The 19485-nt window shown below is 40.9% G+C and overlaps 1 protein-coding gene and 1 pseudogene across 1 annotated transcript in view; one reads left to right on the top strand and one right to left on the bottom strand.

Annotated features, from left to right (window-relative positions):
• The window catches only part of LOC101577922 (histone-lysine N-methyltransferase SMYD3), a 201351-nt gene that overhangs the window by 62083 nt on the left and 119783 nt on the right, over positions 1–19485 (bottom strand). The window lies entirely within an intron of this gene.
• Positions 18885–19128, top strand: LOC105741623 (annotated as a pseudogene).

Genomic DNA, 19485 nt, shown 5'->3' with positions numbered 1-19485 from the left:
TATCAGTCAGTGAACTCAATTGGTTAAGGAAAGCTGCATGTTTCACAACTTCAGTATAATGATACCTGGTGATTTACTTCAATAATGCATAAAGATGGCTGACAATGTACTCCACTGTGTTCTGTTTTATAATTACTTGGATTGCTTTCCCGCATGTAAACAAATCAAGTTAATGAATGAGGAAATATGACTTAGTAGTGATTCTGAGATGAACTTCTAGAAATATTTGATGGTCACAAGGTCCCTAAGAGCAAGCTCATCCAAAGCCCTTCAGGTCCTTGGCTCGCACCATTCCTAAAGTTAGAGACCCAAACACTGACATCCTCTTCTCTCTAATTTATAATGTAACTCATTTATTACAAATTATGAAAATAGCCATTTGATTTTATTCACATACTCTTGTGAAAAAAATCTAGGTGTTCCACCTAGTCAAAGTTCTGAAAATGACACTAATAGTTGGGAAGAACACAATTTGGTAACATTATTAAAGCTTTTGGTTTGAGCTTTTTTTTTTCCCCCCATGTGCTCATAGGTGGAGATTTAGGGGCTGATGGGATCAGGAAGGAGTGATGCTCATCAGGAATCAGTTCTCTGATGAGTTTAGAGTGAAATATAATTTAGAGGTGAAGCCTGGTTGGAGGAAGTGGGTCACTGGAGCGTGGGCAGGAAGGGTCTGTCTCCCTCCTCCTCCTTTCAGCTCTTCATGCTTCCTACCACATGCCATGAGCTTCTTTCTCCTCTGTCATGCGGCCTTGCCTTGGAGCCAGCTGACTATGGATAAAAACCTCTACAAACTATGAGCCATAATAAATCTTTCCTTAAGAGACAAAGGATGTAACTAAGAATTGCTTTTTTTTTTTTTTGTGGCCGGCTCAGCCCATCCTGGGGGCAGGGCTGGCAAGGCATGTGGTGCTGGGGATCCAACCAGTCCCTGCGCACTTGCGTAAGCAGGCACTTTAGACCAATGAGCTATCTCACCAGCCCCTAAGACAATTGCTCTTTTAAAGCTTATTATTTTATTTTGCACATCTTTCCAAAACAGAAGTGTTGCTACACCAAGCAAGAAATTAATCATGCTACAGATGCCACAGGATGGGGACTTCAGGCTGTAGCCTGGCTCTGGGTTCTGAAAATACTGGGCTCATAACTCGCAGTGATTCTTCATGGTGTATCCATGACTGAAGATTTTGTGATTTCTTTTAAGCTACAAAGGTAAGCTATGAAGAGGGTGGAGAGTGCGCCTGAGTGCCTCACCCTTCCCAGCCAGAAGTACTCACTGAAATTATGAAAAGAGAAGAAAAAGATAGGACTGAGAATGAAGCCTTAAGTCTCCTTCCAGCTATGAGTTTGGGCAAATTTTTTACTCACTGAAACCTGACATTCTCATATAACACAATTAAAAGGAAAGCGAGAACTTGAGGATTGGACAACAAGGAGAGGGCAAGGAGAAAAGCTGGGAAACATGACGGGGCAAAGCCATACACTCATATGCACAAGATGGGTAAGGCAATGATTCTGAGAAACATCAGCAGGTTTTTGAAACTAGCAGTTAGTTGGTAGGATTCTCACCCTGACTAACTATACATGCTGATACCTGTGAACCAAGCAAGTGCACTGAAGATAGCAATGTGTAATAGAAGGGTCACACTTGGAATGCCTGTCATTGTGGTCTTCTAAATACATACTGCTTTTCATCACATACCAATTATTACCATACTGTCTCTCAAGTAAATGTTTGTTTTTTTTTTAAATGGGTAATAAATGAAAAATTGTCCTGCTACAATGTCCTGCTACAATGCTGTATGTGGTTAGATTTCTAAACCTCTGTGTAAAAATATGTAATTGTTTATTAATATTATTTAAATATTTTTCATTTTTAAAATTTTTATCTCCATATTCTGTCGGGACTTAAAGTTTAACATATTAATACTTGATGGAAAATACCTGCTCCATGTTATGCCTAAGATGTTTGATATTCAGACAGATAGTGAAGTTAAGCTCAACTTCATGTGTGGTAGGGTAATAATAAGCTTCTCTTCTGGAGGGTTAACAACCTAAGTTTGCAGACCAAAAATTAGAGAAATAGAAGGGCTGCAAGGTCAGCCAACATTTTGACCTTAGCCTTTCAAGGTCAGTGAAGACTCAGGACATAGGAGAACATTTACTGTAACATCATGTAACTCAGTTGTGTACCAAATTTTCTGATCAAGGAGATTATGGGGCAACAGAGCAACATGATCGATGATGCAGAGTGTGCCTAAGGAGAGTTACATGGAGAGAAAACATTCTCTCAGGCTTTTGCAGAGAGCAAACTGGTCAAGCTCTCTGGTCAAGAGCAAACATGTCCGTGATTCATCCAAATGGCTGACACTGACAAAGGATCTGCAAACTGTGGTACAGGGTTACAGGATAAATCTTGAGGGTACTTGACTGACCTTATCAGATACAAAAGTTACATTTCTTGTTATATAGGTCTTGCTTTATCTTGGTCTTAACCATCTATCAGAAAAGTATAAAAACGAGGTATATAAAGTAAAGCCATATTCATATGCTGAGCTGTGAAAGGCACAAGTCAACAACTTCTGTGAATAACCTACTACTATTGTGGACTGCCGGACTGTGTTGGATTGTTTTGCTGAATTCATGCACCTGTAGTATTCAGATGCCAAAGGAATACCCATCTCTTACAGGACTAAACAAAAAAAGGGGATGCAAAGGAAGGACCATTCTGTATCTGTACATACAGAACAGTTAGGGTAGATACACACCTACTTTCACTTAAATCAATGAGAAGAAAGATTTGTACTAATAGTGCTTGGACAGGATATCCTGTCTGTATTTTGTACTATGAATAATCACTAAGAAGATAACAATGTACAATGTATTAATTATTGAAAATGTCCGATTAATCAGCTTTGAAACAGTCACATTATTTGTTTCTCAATAAAATAAAATTTAAAAAAATGAAGGACCATTTGGTAGTGAATCTATCTATCTATCTATCTATCTATCTATCTATCTATCTATATCTGTATTTACAAATTAGTTAGGTTAGATATATGGCTACTTTCTCTTAGTTCAATGAGAAGAAAGATTTGTACTAATAGTGTTTGGACAGGATATCATGTCTGCTTCTTGTACTATGAATAACCACTACGAAGACAATGATATGCAATGTGTTATTGTAATTGTCCTGCTAACCTGTTTTGAAACTGTCTCGTTGCTATTTCTTTCTTAATAAAATTAAGTTTTAGAAAAAGCTAAACAAATAAAAAAAAAAACAAAATGAAAAGCAATTGGTTCACGCTAGATCTCCTTTAAAGGCTTCTCTAGTTCTGAAACTCTATAATCTACTAGCTGCTTTGGTACACAGGTAGATTTTTGAGAATTTGCAGCTATTTCCTAACCCTCAAAGTGCCAAAAATGAATGAAAAAGGACAAATATTCAGGACTTTCAGGGCTGTAGATAACTTTACAGTGCTTATGAATGAATGCTTCCTATCTTTCCTCATTATCTGAGTCACAGGACCTATTGTAATGTGTTATTCCAGAACGGCATGCCAGAACCCCTGATGGTGATGTGAAAGATGGTCATCTTGGGCATGGGATTCAGTTATGAATGGCTTGCCATATGCTCACACACTCTGTCATTTGCCTCCAGCTGTTCTACAGTGAATTGAGGTACAGAAAAGACACCAGGAACAAACTATCAATCCCCACAAATACAATGTTTTTGGTATTTCACTGACTATCAACAGTTTCACACCATAAAATCCACACAAAGATCCCTGATGGCCAGAGAAAGTGGTGTCCCACAAGTCTTCCTCTGAGTGCCATGAAACAGAAAAGATTGTAATAATAGCAAAGCAAGTGCAAAGCATGACGGCTAAGAGTTTTTTTATGTAACAAAAGGAAATTATGGACAACCCTCCTGGAATTCTGGAATTGAGTGAGGATTCTTAAGGAAAAAGAACAAAACCATTATTTCTGGAGTTAATAAAGGTTGGAAAAAAAATGAATAAGTTAGACAAGCCCATTACATTAAATAAATTTCTAAAATCTCATATATTTGATTGTGATGCCAAGACATGAAAGAATGTCCTATTGTATCTTTTGATCCCTGGACCAAGCTACTCCTGAAGGCAGATATTCCTAGGCTTTCACCGCATGAGCTCTAGTATTTCTACTTATTGACAAACATTCTTACTTTTCCACATATGATAACACATATGTGATAACAACCATGACCCAAACAAAAACTCATGGTGCTGGATCAAGCTGTCATAAAATGCTGAACTGACATAACAATCTATTTCATATAGAGAATTCAAAAAAGCTTAGACTTCTAGTCTGATTTAAAAGTTTATGGGATCAAGGCCCATGTAGTTGACAACATGAGTTTTTTTATGAAAGATTTGAGGTAAAAGAAAGAAATGTATCTGTTTCTATCAAACAAAGAAATAAAGGCAAAGTATCTCATGTGTGTAGATGCAACCAGTATTTCACAGTCCAATGCAGAGTAGGGGAGAGTTAGGCTATTTTATAATCAAATTCTAAGACAGTAAGATAGAACAAGCTTACTATTCCTTCATCATAGGCAAGAAACTGGAAAATGGGTGAACTAAGCAAAACTGCACAATCCAAAAGTCAAAATTATACCTAGTGATCAAGTTGTGATAAAATTATTAGAATATTTTTATATTATTCTAATAATGATATTAGAGTGTTATCAAGTTGGATGGATGAATATCTGCTGATATGAAATGCATAAAGCAACAGCCACATGCTCATTTGTGTCCTACATTTTCTTGCATAAATTCTGCTCTTCCAATTTATCTCTTTCAGGCAATTAAAGGTTGATTTTAATTTACTGCCAAAATATATGTGGGCAAGGGAGAAGTCAAAACCAAAAGATACTTGGCTTTTTACTTTCTATTAGTCACCATTTGAAAAATCAATATTCAGTGCTCACCTCATCTGCAGCTCCAGGCAACAAAAGAAAATTGTGTACTGTTTCCATTCAGCATGATGATGCATCGTGCCATTATCCTGGGAGCTAATATGAGATTCAGTATTTGCTGCCTTACCTGACAAATATGCCTTCAGAATCCAGACTTGGGCACATTATTTGATGAACCTGCTGCTTTAAAATAATTTATACTCCCAAGTCCTTACTACCACTTTAGTATATGCAGCACATGACTTAAGAAACAAGGATAAAGAAACTAGAAGTTTTCTCTTCTTTTCTGCCTTTCCTCTGAACAATTCTGGACTTTCTTTTCATCTCTACAGCTTTCTGTTTCATACAGCACCTGCTATAGGCCAGGGGACATGCTGGGTCTGGGGGAGACAGCAGGGAACAAGATAGTCTTTCAAACAGTTCAACTCAACTTTGGTCTTCATAGGGAAGACCAAAGGAAGGGAAATAAGAGAAAGCATTCTATTCTGAAGGGGTGCTAGAAGTGTTCTAAAACTTCTCCAAAGTGGAGTTGCAGAATTTGAATCTGTCAAGGTAGGGGAAAAGGAACGCTGATGCTCTGTAACCATGGATCAATAATAGAAACAAGAAAGGCTTATTTGTGCCATACATTGTGCTACAATTTATCTCATTTAATTCTTACTATAACTCTGGGGCTGGTACTGTTAGCAAACTTAACTTTAGAAATTGGAAAATTACTGTTTAGGCAGAGCGCAGTGGTTGGGCTCGATCCCCAGTTGCTGTGCTGGCCCTGCCCCCGGGGCGTGCTGAGATGGCGATTGAGATTGGGCGTGGTGGTGTGTGCCTATAATCCCAGCGCTTGGGAGGCTGAAAACAGGAGGATCACTACGAGTCCCATCTGTGTAGTAGACCCTTTGTAGGCCCTGTAGACCCTGTCCTAAATACAAAAAAGAAATTGGAAAATTAGGGCTCAAGGAAGTTTAATACCATGACTAAAACAAATCTCTCAAAGCAATGGAGCTGTAGTCAGACCTATCTGACTTCAATACCTACCTCCTTAACTGCTACGCTATATTGCACTAACTTACTGAACTTACACCTTGCCAATTTAGAAATGAGACATTTCTTAAGGTGAAGTTTCAAAAACGGGTTTTTAAAATAGAAGTAATGGATGTCGTCCCAGGAGATAGAAAGGAATCAGGACTAAGGACAGGGCCAGAAGAGGCCAATCAAGAGTAGGGTATGGTCACGCTGCTGCCGCCACCCACACTGGGCCTCTCCTCCCTAGTACTTGAGTGCCTCATGTGGGGTGCTGGGAGGCAGCAAGTCTTGCTCGAGGTAACTACAGTGGGCAGCCCTTGTTCCAGTTTCCAACCAAACCCACCAAGAGTGCTCTTCTCAACTGACAGGGGCTCGAGGGCCACTGTCCTTACTCACATTTTTTTTTTAAAAGTCAAGAAATGACTTATTAGCAAAGCCCTGCTATGCAAACACATTTTTGCCAACAAAGAAAATAAATGTAGTAGAGTAAGGAAGAAAAGGGAAGAGAAAAAACATTTGGATAAGGCCAGAAAGGCTCTAACCAACTTCAGCCTCCAACTTCTGGCCAAATGTTAGTGCCTTATTCACTGGTGACAATTCAGGAATGTGCCCTAAATTGCAAAAGCTACTTGAGGGAAGCAGGCCTGGCAGCAGAGAGATAATTACAGGCACACACGAGAGAGAGCAATCACAGCCAACCCTGCACTGCACTCAAAAATGGCCTTTCATTCACGGACTGGTGGTTATTTTCTGGTTTCTAAGACACTAAAAAAATTTAAATTCACCATTAATAACAAAACAATACTTTACAATTCTCCTCCTTCCCTTTCAGAGGCCCATCAGCAACTGCATCTGATCAAAGCTAAATTATTAAATGTCTATAAATTAATCCCATAATTCTCAAGGGCCTACAGTTTATAATTTCCCTGAAAAAACACACAATCTACACCATGAAAAATTTAATTGCACTTTAATTACCAGTTAAGCTGAATAGCATGAGATATGGGGGCCTTCAATTTTTAATAGTCATTATGATTCCAAGAGAATTCTGAAGGGAAGTAATTGAATCTCTTGGGAATATTCTCTTCTTCTGCCACTGCCAAAATCAAAATGAGAGAGAGAGAGAGAGAGAGAGAGAGAGAGAGAGAGAGAGAGAGAGAGAGAAACTGTAAAGGGTGATTCGAATTATTCCAGATCATAACCCAGGACAGCCCCCAGTAATAATAAAGTGGCCATTCTGAGGCAGCTGCACTGCATATTTTCATGATATGCTAATACAGAATTGGGTTTCCCATAGCTGAGTTCTGGTACATTAAACAGATAAAAGCTCTTGGCTGGGGTCTTTCTTTGTTTTTTGAAATATTATTTTTTTAAAATTTTAAATCAGATCCAAGCACCCGCTACTTTTTCTTTGATATTTAGAGCTACCTACTAGCACAGGCACATATGCCCCTACTCAGCACACATGGTACAAACATACAGACAGGCGCCACCTGCTTCCATGACAGTCCAAAACATCATTCCCAAAGGAAAAAGGAAAGAAAGTACCGCAGCCACATGTGTCTCCAACAACAGAAATTAGCAGGTCTTGGTGAGAGTTAAAAAGGAGACAAACATAGTCTTTATATGTTTTCATGTAGCAGAGAACCAGCTGTCACAGGAGCAGGCCTCCAGGCAGCCAGTGGCAGAGGGTATGTGGAGGGGCACAGCTGAGCACCTCTCTCCCCAAGTACATGCTGGCCTTCTAAACTTGCTGAGGGCCTTGAGCTTTGGGCTATGTGAGTGCGTGCGTGTGTGCGTGCGTGCGTGCTTGCGTGCGTGCGTGTGTGTGTGTGTGTGTGTGTGTGGTGAGACTACAGTGTGCCTAGTCTCTTTTTGAGGATGCAGGACTTTTTATATGCGAAGAGAATAGGTTGTTATTTTGAAAAGTCAAGTCAGGGTCAAAATAAGGCTTTTCACAAGGTTTCCAAATACCTTGGAGCTCTGTTCTGTCTCTGGTTCCTGCTGTTCATTTCCACCAAATGCATTCTAAATCTGCACAATATTATTTGCGGTCATTTGGTAAGTGGGTTATAATTTAATTTGCCAGGTAGACATGAGAAGATAAAAAATATGCCAAACCACTTATCAGTTCTTTTTTTCAGCTGTATAGCTCTTTCCTTCCTCTAACCCTCAGTAACCAACCTGCACTGATACATAGTGATGTATCAGGCTTTGGGGGATTTGTGTGTGTCTCGCTCAGGGTTCAATTGTTCCTACACTAGCCACGGGGTCCCAGCCTACAGAGGAAGCATCACAGGCCCCCCCCTCTTCCTAGTGATTCCAAGGGAGGAATGAGCAGAATTCATGTAAAACTTTATGAACCCATGCTCAGGGATGCCCCTTCTTGTGGGTGGCAGGAACTTCCACACCAAATGCTTAAGTCAGAGAGAAAAGGGTGAGCAACAGCAGAAAGTCTTTCTGCACATTACCAAGTTAAGACTGCAAATTTACAATGGGTAGGACACTAGACACAGGAAACAATCTCACACAGACAAAACTGCCTGACTAGGACAAGAAGGGCATGTGGGAGAAAGGACACTGGTTCATTCAGAGTGGCTGCTTCCACAGCTGCCCTACACTGTGATGATGCCACTGAAAGAAGTGGAGACTGGGAGTGGAAGTTCCTCTCTGCCCTGACAACTCTGGTTTGTAATCACATGGAGTCAACTGCGTAGAGTCTTCATCATTCTCTGAGTCACACAGTCCCAAGATCAAGAGATCTTCTAGTTAGCTGAGAGGGAGAACCCATCTGTATCAGTCAGTTTTCCCATCACTGGGACACAATATTCTAGAGCCACAACTTGACGGATGAGAGGCTTATCTGGCTCCCAGTTTCAGGTATTCAGTCATGGTCAGCCCACTCCAAGGTAGGCACACCATGGTGAAAGGGCAAAGCTGTTTGTTCATGGTGGTAGGAAGTACACAGGGAAGCAATACCAGGAGAGGGGGCCAGGGATCACACAGAGTACCCAAGGTCCCATTCCATAACCCAGCCAGAAACACCTGGAATGTGCTTTACTAATCCCCTGGGTGCTTCTTAATTCAGCCAAATTGATGACTCATGATTGGCAGTCACATCATCTTACCTCTGAAACCAAGACTGTAGTATGAAGGGGGAACAAATCTAGATATGTAACCCTTTTGAGAGTCATACATCTTGCCACTAGAGGCCAATTTCCCCAATGCTTCCCTGCACAATGACTCATGAGTTTATCCCAGGATGATACAGCCACCCAAGTAAGAGAGGGTCATGGAAGCAGATGCCCCCTTCCTTTCAGGAACCAAGCTGAGGCCTCTATCACAAAACCTCTGTGATACTGTCACAGAACCCAGATCTGAGCTACAACCCTCTCCAGGGTCCTAGAGTGCGAGGAGTGCTGGCTGCATAGGCATGCCTTGAGGATTCTTCCCGGGGGGAACTGTAGGGTAGAGCATCTCTTCTGTCTCCCCTAATGCTCTCTAGAAACATAAGGGCCTTGAACAGGTAGGGCAGTCGGGAGGCCAGGTTGCAGTACCATATATCCCATTTTTCATCAAAAGTGCCTGTGTCCACTGCAGCCTCTCCTCTCAGGGTGGAGGGGTGATTTAAGAACTGAGCGACCTGCACTGCAACTAACAGCCTTCTGTCTTCAGAAGCACTCAGAGTGCACAGTGCCTGAGTGGCACTCTGGAGTGAGAGGAGCTTGGAAAAGGAACAGTCCACTATTTACTTGCCTCACCCGCAGAAGTCTTGGACTAGTATCAAAATGCTATAACTTGAGTGAGAGAACTGGATTGGGAACTATGGAGAAAGGACCAGTTTCCAAAGCATTCCTCAGTGGAAAACTGGGATAAGATAATAGCATGATACCACCAAGGAATGAGGCTGTTGGAGACTGAGGAGACACAGCTGCCACATTAAGGCAAACTGGAAAAAAAAAAAAAAAAAGCAGGGAAGATGTTTGAAGTAGCTATTGAGATTATCAGCTATTCTGGCCCAAAGCCCTAGTGTTTGTTACTCTTCCAATATGATTTTCTCCCTCTCAGGCTCACTAGTGCATCTTCTAATTCAACTGCACCTCCTGTCTCTGCAGGGAGAATGGGTCCTCTTAGAAGTGACAAGTGTGAAGGCTGCATTTCAGCCACAACAGCCTGGCATATCGCCGATGCACAGTCCTATGGCTTTTCCAATTTCCTGGGGTGATGCAAATGAACACTGTGCAGCAGGTAAACAGTGCTAAAGTGCAAAGTACAACTCTTATTTATAGATTAAGCACCTGCCATCAATTTAAACAGTAGTTATCTAACTTGAAAGTTTATCGAGATGCTGAATGCCCCTTGAAGCAAGTAATTTTGAAGTAGCAGTTCATGTATACAGATGCGTTTAAAGCCTTCTTAAGAATGCTATAATTATCATCAAAAAGACAGATTCCATTAAATATCTGTTATGCTTTTAGTATCTGTATTTCCAGACAGATTTGAAATGCTGAAAGTCTGTGGCTTCTTAACTTTATACATTATTTCTTTAAAGGACTGGAGCTTAGCATTTTCAGAATATGGAAAAACAAACAAATTGAAAAAAAAAAAAAAACCAACCCAGGAAATCAGAACCTTCAGGAACAGTTAATAATATAATGTGGCTGTTGCTGTCACTTTACCTTTTCAATCACAGTTCCACTGTGAACCTCTCTCTTTACTGGACACATGACCAACTTCAGATTTGGAGAAAGTTTTCTTTCAAACACAAGCCAGTGAAGAGTGAACATATCTCTAATCAGAAGTGACTGTCTAATCACCATTGTTTCTTGAATGTTAACAATTAGCTGAAGTGCTGTACAGATAGATATTCTCTGGATATTATTCCATTAATATTTCTGATGAGTCCTGAAAGGCTAGTGTTACTGCACTCATTTTATAAATGTTGAAAACTGACACTCTATCAGATTAAGTCTCTGCCTGGTAAACAGAAGAATTTGAATTTGAACAAAGGTTTGCATTGACTCTAGAACTCCTGTTCTTTCAGCTACATCCCAATAGCTGAGAAAAGGCTGCTCGTGCTTTGCTTGGGTTATTTCACATGGATGGAAATAACCATCTTGATATTGTGGAAGCAAATGGTAACTATTTTCAGTAGGTTGGGATTGGTTTGACCTCTGGGACATAAGTTTGCCCATTGAAAGGATCTGGCAACAGGTCACATGGGTCAGTCACATATGTGGGCACATCACTGTAGCTCATTGGCTTTTTCTCATTCAGAAAGTTCTATCAGGATTACAGTGCTAACAATGTCTCCTTTTTTTGGTCTGTTCATTGCTCTACTCTTCAAGAAGAGCAGGCTTGTGCTCAGAGGGCCTGTGCTACTGTGCCAGCAGGCCTTTCCTCACCAGGAGTGGCTCAGAGTTGTAGTTTCTTCCCAGCTACCAGCTCACCTAACTTCTGATTGAGAAATGGACAAAGGATGAGTGAATACAACACACACACCTTTTCACACACCTTTTCACACACCTTTTGTGAGATGCTGTGATGACCACCACTGTTCTGTTTCCTTCTTAGTGACTCATCTAATGCTGTTGATCTAACCCTGAAAGACAAGTGAAAACATCTCCAGATGTTGGAGTCATCTAACAGAGAACATCTCCAGTCATTTAGCCAGAATGAGAAATTCACTCAGCAGTAGAAACAGAAAAAGGGGGTTCACCCAGAGGGGCAAGATGAGAAAGAAGCACTCCATCAGCTATCAGGATACAGTAGTTAGCCTCTCTTGTTCTCTGACACAATGAAAACTACTGCCAGCGAGTGCGAGAATTTCATTTGATCAGGGAATGGAGACGCAGGTAGGGTAAAGGGGGAGAGGAAGGTGCAGAAGAAGGGAGAGAAGACAGGTTCTTTCATTTGAAAACATCTCCTCTGATAAAGTTTACCAGGGTCAACATACAGCTTAGAGACAAAGCTTCCTCCCCTAGTGCAAGTACTGGCAGCTGAACTCAAGATGAGAATAAATGGACGTAACCCATCGAATGAGGGCAGTGTCTACACAAGAATCAGACCAGGCAACAAAGGAAGCTGTTTGTGAGCCTCAGTTTAGGAGAAGTGCATGTATAATAATTATCTAAAAAGAGATAAGCAACACTGGGTTAGAAGAGCAAGCCCTGTCTAACTAATCTACTTGACCTTTGCAGCAAGGCTAAAGATTAGGTGGGAAACAGCCTTGCTTGTCAGTTTCCTGTGATTTCAACAAACTCCATCAAAAGCCTTCCAGATAATGGGGAAGCTGGGAAAGGCTCGGGATGCCAAGAACCAGGATAAAAGAGAAGGGCAAAACGCCCAGTTCAGATGGCATCCAAATACGAAGTTCCTAACTACTTCTTCATTTGAGTTAATCCATGGAATCTCATCTATGCATACATGGAACATGCACCTGAAATAAGCTGAAATATTCACTGTAGGTGCTTTCAGGTCATGAGATTATTTGTGAAGCTATTTTACTTTTTTGGTATATATTTTTTAAAAATACAAGTGCATAACTTTTATAGCAGAAAAGACAAGAAACATAAACCAAAGATTAAATAGTTATCTTCATAAAGTAGGAAACTACAAGAAGGACCATGAGTCAAAATTGGTGACCTGATTGTAATCAGGGAATAAAATGTGCTTGAAATGTTCTATTTTGTATTTAGTACAGGGTCTACAGAGTCTATAGGGTCTCACTATGTAGACTGGACTCCTAGTGATTCTCCTGCTTTCAGCCTCCCTAGTGACGGGATTACAGGGGCATGCCACCACTCCCAGTCTCAATCGCTGTCTCAGCATGCCCCCAGGGGTGGGGCTGGCACGACACATGGGGGAGGGGGTGGGGTTGAATCCCAGTCACTGTGCTCTGCCTAAGCAGGTGCTTTAGTCCACTGAACTATCTGGCCGGCCCTAAATTGTAGTTCTGAGGAATGACTTGCACTTTTAGTCCTCTTGCTTTGAATGAAGATAATTTTTAATAATGTCAGTTTGTAACTACAGCTAATTGTCCCAACAAATGTCTTCATGGAAATATTAAGAAGTAGCAAGCATAAGGATAGAGAGAGCCTTTAACAGGATATTCCTTCATTCTTGATCTTCTCATTTAATTTGGGGAAAAAGAGAAAACTAGCTTGACACTATGCATGTCTAAAAGTCTTATCCTTCTAGCACTGCACACATGCTTTCTTGGGACCTATGAGCTGGTGCTGCTGCAAGGTTTTATTTAGATGACATGTTAGTCTCTTGTGGCATGCCCCTAGCAATGCTGGGGGGCTGCTTTTTCTGAAAGGCTTTGAAGTCACTGTGCTTGTCCCAACTCTGCCATAAGCTCCAATGAGCAAAAGACCTTGCTTCTAATACAAGTTTGGAATTTGCAATCAACATGTTTTCTTTAGTGTCTAGCTCCTCAGAAATGACTTTGTTCTCTGGGTTCCACCATATACTGTACTCCGAAAGCTCTAAGTCATTTTCCTCACAAAAGGAAATGTGCTTTTGTTAGCACTAGAAGTAAGCAAATGGTAAACTAAGCTCACAGATCTGTGCAGGTTCCAGAAAACCAGAGGAGAGGAAGACGAAAGTCTTGATGTTTATTTGAAGTCTTCAGGTACAACCTCCAAAGAAAACAAGGTTAAGGGGCAAGTCAGACAACTGTGAAATATTGGGCTCTTTCAGCACAAGAAACACAAGATGCCTTTATATACAAAACTCTAAGGGCATGTGAAAGTCTCCCCCCAACACACACAGGATAATAACATGCATCAAGCTAAGAATCCTCTCAACTTGACAGGGACTGAAGTTCTGGTTTGCAATGTGCTGCAGTCTTCCAAGTAGGTACAGAACAAAAATCAGACAACTAAAATCCAGCAGCCTAGAGTCGCCTCTTATTTATAACTGCAAGAAGCCAAATATCCCAGGAGGGGTCCTGAGAAGAGGCTGAAGGTCTCACTCACACGCTGGGCTTGGGCTGGGTCCAGAGGGACTCAGTGGGCACAGGGGAGTGCGGAAGCTCTCCCACACATTTGCCAGGCCTGGGCTTGGGCTGCATCTCAAGAAGTAAAATATCCCAATGAGGAAAGAAAACATAGTACAACACAGCACAGCATAGCACAACGCAACACAACACAACACAACACAACACAACAGGAATATACACAGTAAGTGATGCTAATAAGTGAGATGCCATGGTGGCAGAGCCAGGCAGAGTTGTTGGCTGTTACTCCTACCTCCCACCTAGGGCACACAGCCATTACCCTCTGTGCATGTACCCTCTTCTACCTATGGAACCTATCCTCACAGTCACTCTAGAATCTCGAAGTGTAGCTTATAGGAAGCCTATGTCAGGATCACTGGGAAACAAATTATACATGGATCCTAGCTCCAACCAACAGGGTCCATGGGGTGAGGTTTAGAGATCTGTATGCTTAGGCACCAGGTGATGTTGGTTCCTATTAGGATTTGAGCATCACAGGCCAGAGAATTACTCAGGTCCCAGCTACCAGCAGCAGCCTGATGGGTGGTGACAAAAGTAAGTCTATCCCTGCAGAACCTCTCTGAGAGGTTCCTGTTAAAGCATGAGAACACCCTTCTGATGACAGAGACAAAAGTGATTTCTTTAGTACTTTCTACCTACAAAGTTTTCTTTGCATCAGCCCAGTGAGATGGGAGTTAGACATTGCACTTCCATACTCAGCCATTTGTGCCCTAAAAATGTTACACAGCTGACCCATAAGCAGCACAGTTTATGCTTTGGACCTGGCTCCAAATCCTCTGATTCTTGCAATTTATCAGAGCTCCTGTGAAAATGTAACACTTAGCTAAGCCACTGTAAAAGCCAGACGGAAGCCACTCCAAGCCAATACCTACTATGAGAGATCCTTTTCATTTGTGTAGGAAAAGCTATATCCAGCATCCTTCTGGCTGGTGCCTTGCTCCCTGGAGCGCAGCTGTTTCACTGTTGCCACTGCATTTTTGTGGCATCCTTTGTACCATGGGGCTCACTTCCTCAGCTCACCATGAGGTTTGTGGCTATCCTGCTCATCCCTCACTGCCAGTCTAGCATGGTTCTTTCACTTGGCCACGCTGGGCTAGCTCTCTAGAACTCCTTTTAATTTTTCAATCAGAAGATATTTCTACACATGTCACATGCAGTCTATTTTAAAATAATCTTCCTGTAAAACATAGCCTTCAAATTGCTACTAACATAGGGCTGAGTCTTAATAAACAGAACAAGATAATAAGACATATTTGCTGTCCCTCTTTCCATCAGTCAGATACTGCTAGGAAAGGGCTTTTCAGTCTCTGCCTCCACAGTTGTGGCATTTTCTGTCTGCCATCCACAGGCACATGAATCCTGGTAAAAGAATAAGTATAGTTCTTTGATGTGAAATATAGATTGAGAGAGGCTACTGGCTTCAGAGAAATAGGGCTGGAAAAAAAAATACAAAAGGGATACACAGTCAGAGGAATGGGATTTAGAGGGCCTGATTTCCTTTCACATCCTCTTTCCCTTTGCTATGGTTTGAGTGTATCTTCAAAAGTTCATTGTTGGAATTTCAATTTCTCAGTGCAGCAGTGGGGCCACACCTAGGGGAAGGGTTTGGGTTGTGCAGGAGGACCCTCCTGAATGGACTCCTATTTTCCTCGTGGAATTGCTGATTTCCACACTGAATTGGTTACAATGCAAGGCTTGCACTAAAGTTTTATCTCTTTAACATGTGCTTGCTTGCCCTTCCACTTTCCACCATAAATTAGCTGAGGCATCCTGAGGTCCTGGCTAGTACCGAGAACTAAATGTGAGCTAAAAGAAACTGCTTTCTTTTATAAGTTACACACTCTCACACATTTTGTTATAGTAATAGAGAACAGATTAAGATACTCTTCTATTTTCAGGTCAATTTTAAAGTCCATCTCTCTTTTTCTCTCCCTCCTTTTCTGCCACAGCCTTAAGCTTTCTTGTACTCTTTCTGTGTCTTATGTGTGTGCACAGGTATGTACACACACACACACACACACACACACACACACACACACAATTTTCCTGAAGGCTCTAGGAAGAGGACATGTTTGAAAGGTAATGGAATTAAGGAAAAAGAAGAACAGGCAGCTTTTAAAAACTGAAATCTAAAGTTGATGCTGCTCATTATTGCATTTCCTGGGCCAACTGCTTTGTCTAGGCAAAGTTCCCACTTATATGAACAGTCTCAGTAGGATTTATCAAATATAGCCATGTGGACAATTTTCAAAGATGTTCATTCAAGAAGCTCTTACTAGTCCAACTTCCACCATGTTGATTTTCATCTATTCATCTCCCACATTATTTACTTCAATTATTTGGTAACCTTTCAGAGAAGCCCATAAGACAGGGTTTTCCACTTTATTTCATAATAGAAAGGATAAGTAAAAGGGAAAATGACAACAGAGTAAAGAAAAGTGGAAGAAATTCCCTGGCTTTGCACCAAATTTGCTCAAGGATAAAACTGTACCATACCAAAAACTCTGGCAGGGCACCAGGTACTGTGGGGTGGCAAGGTTCCCAGACTCAGCTTCCCACAGCTGACTGTGCAAAGGACAGTGGTATGATGCCAGGAAATCATAATGTGCAGGGCATGATGTGGCTAAAGCAACACTATGACACCTGATCTTCGCACTTACAGACCCAAAGCCCAGGTCACATTTGTTGGTACACATAGCTCCTTGTGCTACTCAGGACTACAAAGAGTTGTAGGGTTTTCCCTTTTATTCACTGTCAGATCATAAATAGGCTGGAGAGTACCAGGGCCCATGCTATCTAGAAATGCAGTAGGGGAAGGTACTTTGTATGACCTCAGCATGGAGATGTTTCCTCAAATTTACCAGAAATGTCCCACAGAAGGCAGCTGACCAAAATACAAGACACCATTTAAGCAAATGGAATGAAAGAAGAGATGTTTCAAAGCCAACTGTTATCTTTCACAGTGTGCACCCAAAGAAGGTTGGTTGGATAATGAGTGGATAGATGAACAGACCAAAGAGCAAACAGAAAGTAAGCATCATTTTCTAGAGCAAACCAAGCATTAACTGAATAATCTCTGAACAATAAAACCCAGTAAGACCTTAGCAGTGATCTAAGTGTGTCACCCTCAGGGAAAATCCTAAAAAAGCCACCACACACACATAAAAATTCAGATTTGCTCACACAGGCATTAAACGAAGAAATTCAACTGCTGCTCATAGTAAGTTCTATGAGCATCAGTTAGCAAGCACCTGGGGAAGCTTTCTCCATTTTTCACCTTTCTCCTAGACTCAGAATCCCACAGCAGCTGCCAACAAGCTATTTTAGGAGGCTCTATAACTTGAAGGCTACAGTTTAACACTTTCTTCAGTTGTTCCTTCTTCTCAGATCCACAAACAAACTCTTACCAGTAGGAAATCACTAGGATGAAATGTGTAAGAGGTTGCTTCATCAGGCCTGCTTCCATGCCCTTTTGTTAGAATTGACAGTGTGGCCTTTCATCCATACATATATTGGGCTTTGATAATGTCCTCTCCCCTTTGTACACTTGCCACATTTTCCTCTCCCCCCAGGGAATCTTTTCTAGATCTGTTCCTACTTTAAGGTCATTTTTGTTATAGCAGTTGTTTTTTATTTATTTTATTTTTTGCATTATTATTATTATTTTTAATTTTTCCATAATTTTATTGACAGACAAATAGCAATGAGACAGTTTCAAACCAAATTGGTAGGATAGTTTCAATAATTAACACATTACATACTCTCTTCCTACTAGTTATTTGCTGTACAAGAGGCAGACATGATATCCTATTTACAAACACTATTACAACATATCCCTGTATTCATTAAGAGAATGTAATTATATACCTATCCTAAAGATTTTGAATACATAGATACAAAATGGACATTCATTTATACATCCCCTTTTTTGTTTAGTTATGTCATTTGAATATTATAGGTGTGTTAACTCAGCAAAATATTCTAAAAGAGTCCAGTAATCCATAACAGTATTGGGTCTTCCTCTTGACTGGCAGTGTCAGAAATTGTTGACCTGAGTCCCCTACAGCTCAACATAACACCATGGCTTTACTTCGTATACTTCACTTTCATACTTTTCTGCTGGATGGTTAAGACCAAGATAAAGCAAGACTATGCAACCAGAGTTGTAGCTTTGGATCTGATAAGATTAGTCAAATCCCCTCAGAATTTATCCGAGATCTTGTACCACAGATTGTAGATGCTTTGTCAGTGTCAACTATGTGGATGAGTCACAGCCACTGCTTGGCCAATGTGCTCTCCGTGAAAGCCTGAGAGAATGTTTTCTCTCCATGTGACTCTCCTTAGGCACACTCTACATCATTGATCACTTTCCTCTTTGGCCCCATAATCTCCTTGATCAGAAAATTTGGGACACTGCTGAGTTACATGACGTTACAGTACAAGTTCTCATATGTCCTGAGTCTTAATTGACCTTAGAAGGCTAGGGCCAAAATGTTGGCTTTCCTTGCGGCCCTCCTTTTTCTCTAATTTTGGTCTGCAAACTTAGGTTATTAACCCTCCAGAAGGGAAGCTTATTGTTATTACCATACAGCCTGGGCTGTGAAGCTTAACCTCACTATCTGTCTAAATATCAAACATCTTAGGCATAACATGGAACAGGTATTTTTCATTAAGTATTGATATGCTGAACTTTAAGTCCCCACAGAATATGATGAAAAAACATTTAAAAAATTAAAATATATTTTAAGATAGGCATAATTATATGCTTATGTTTACACATAAGTCCAAAAATCTAACCATAGGCTCTCTGCAAGGGTATTTGGAAGTAATTTGCACTGAGCCAGCAGCTGCAGTAATTACAGTTTGAACTTCAACTCCACGATGTTTCCCTTGGCCAAAAACACATTAGGTTGTTTTGCAGTGCGAAGCATTCAACAAATGGTAACAAGGCAGAGCCACCAGAAACGTACACCTGATTTCCATGACAAATATGGTAATGCTATATTAGTTGGTGCAGTCACATTCTGTATTGCTGCATGGACCTATACTGCAACACAAAATGGAATAGAATGGAACCTTACCCCTGTTGGCAGAGTCACCCCCAAGGAATGGAGAGATCAGTAATCATGCCAGCTGATATGATACGCTAAATTATTTCTAAATGAAATAATAATTGATGCTAAGTAAAAGTGCTGTGTATCCATTAAAATATAGCCTACTGAAGAAATAAAGTACAATTGAAACCTTCAAAAACAAAAACAAAAACAAAAACAAAAATCTAACCATATACAACCTTGTAGCAGGACAGTCCCGCAACATTCCTTTTCTTGTCTCTTGCCTTCATTCACCACCCCATTCTTTTTGAACAACCAGCTACTGAAGAGAATGCATGGCAGCAACTGGCATGGCATGACAAGCAGCCTGTATTCAGAAGACCAGAATGACAGGCACTCCAAGCATGAACCTACTATTACAAATTGCC

The sequence above is a fragment of the Octodon degus genome, unplaced genomic scaffold (genome assembly GCF_000260255.1).
Source record: "Octodon degus isolate 3935 unplaced genomic scaffold, OctDeg1.0 scaffold00017, whole genome shotgun sequence".
In the NCBI taxonomy this organism is placed as follows: Eukaryota; Metazoa; Chordata; class Mammalia; order Rodentia; family Octodontidae; genus Octodon; species Octodon degus.
The sequence above is the reverse complement of the archived record's forward strand: the minus strand, read 5'-3'. Positions and strand labels throughout refer to the sequence as shown.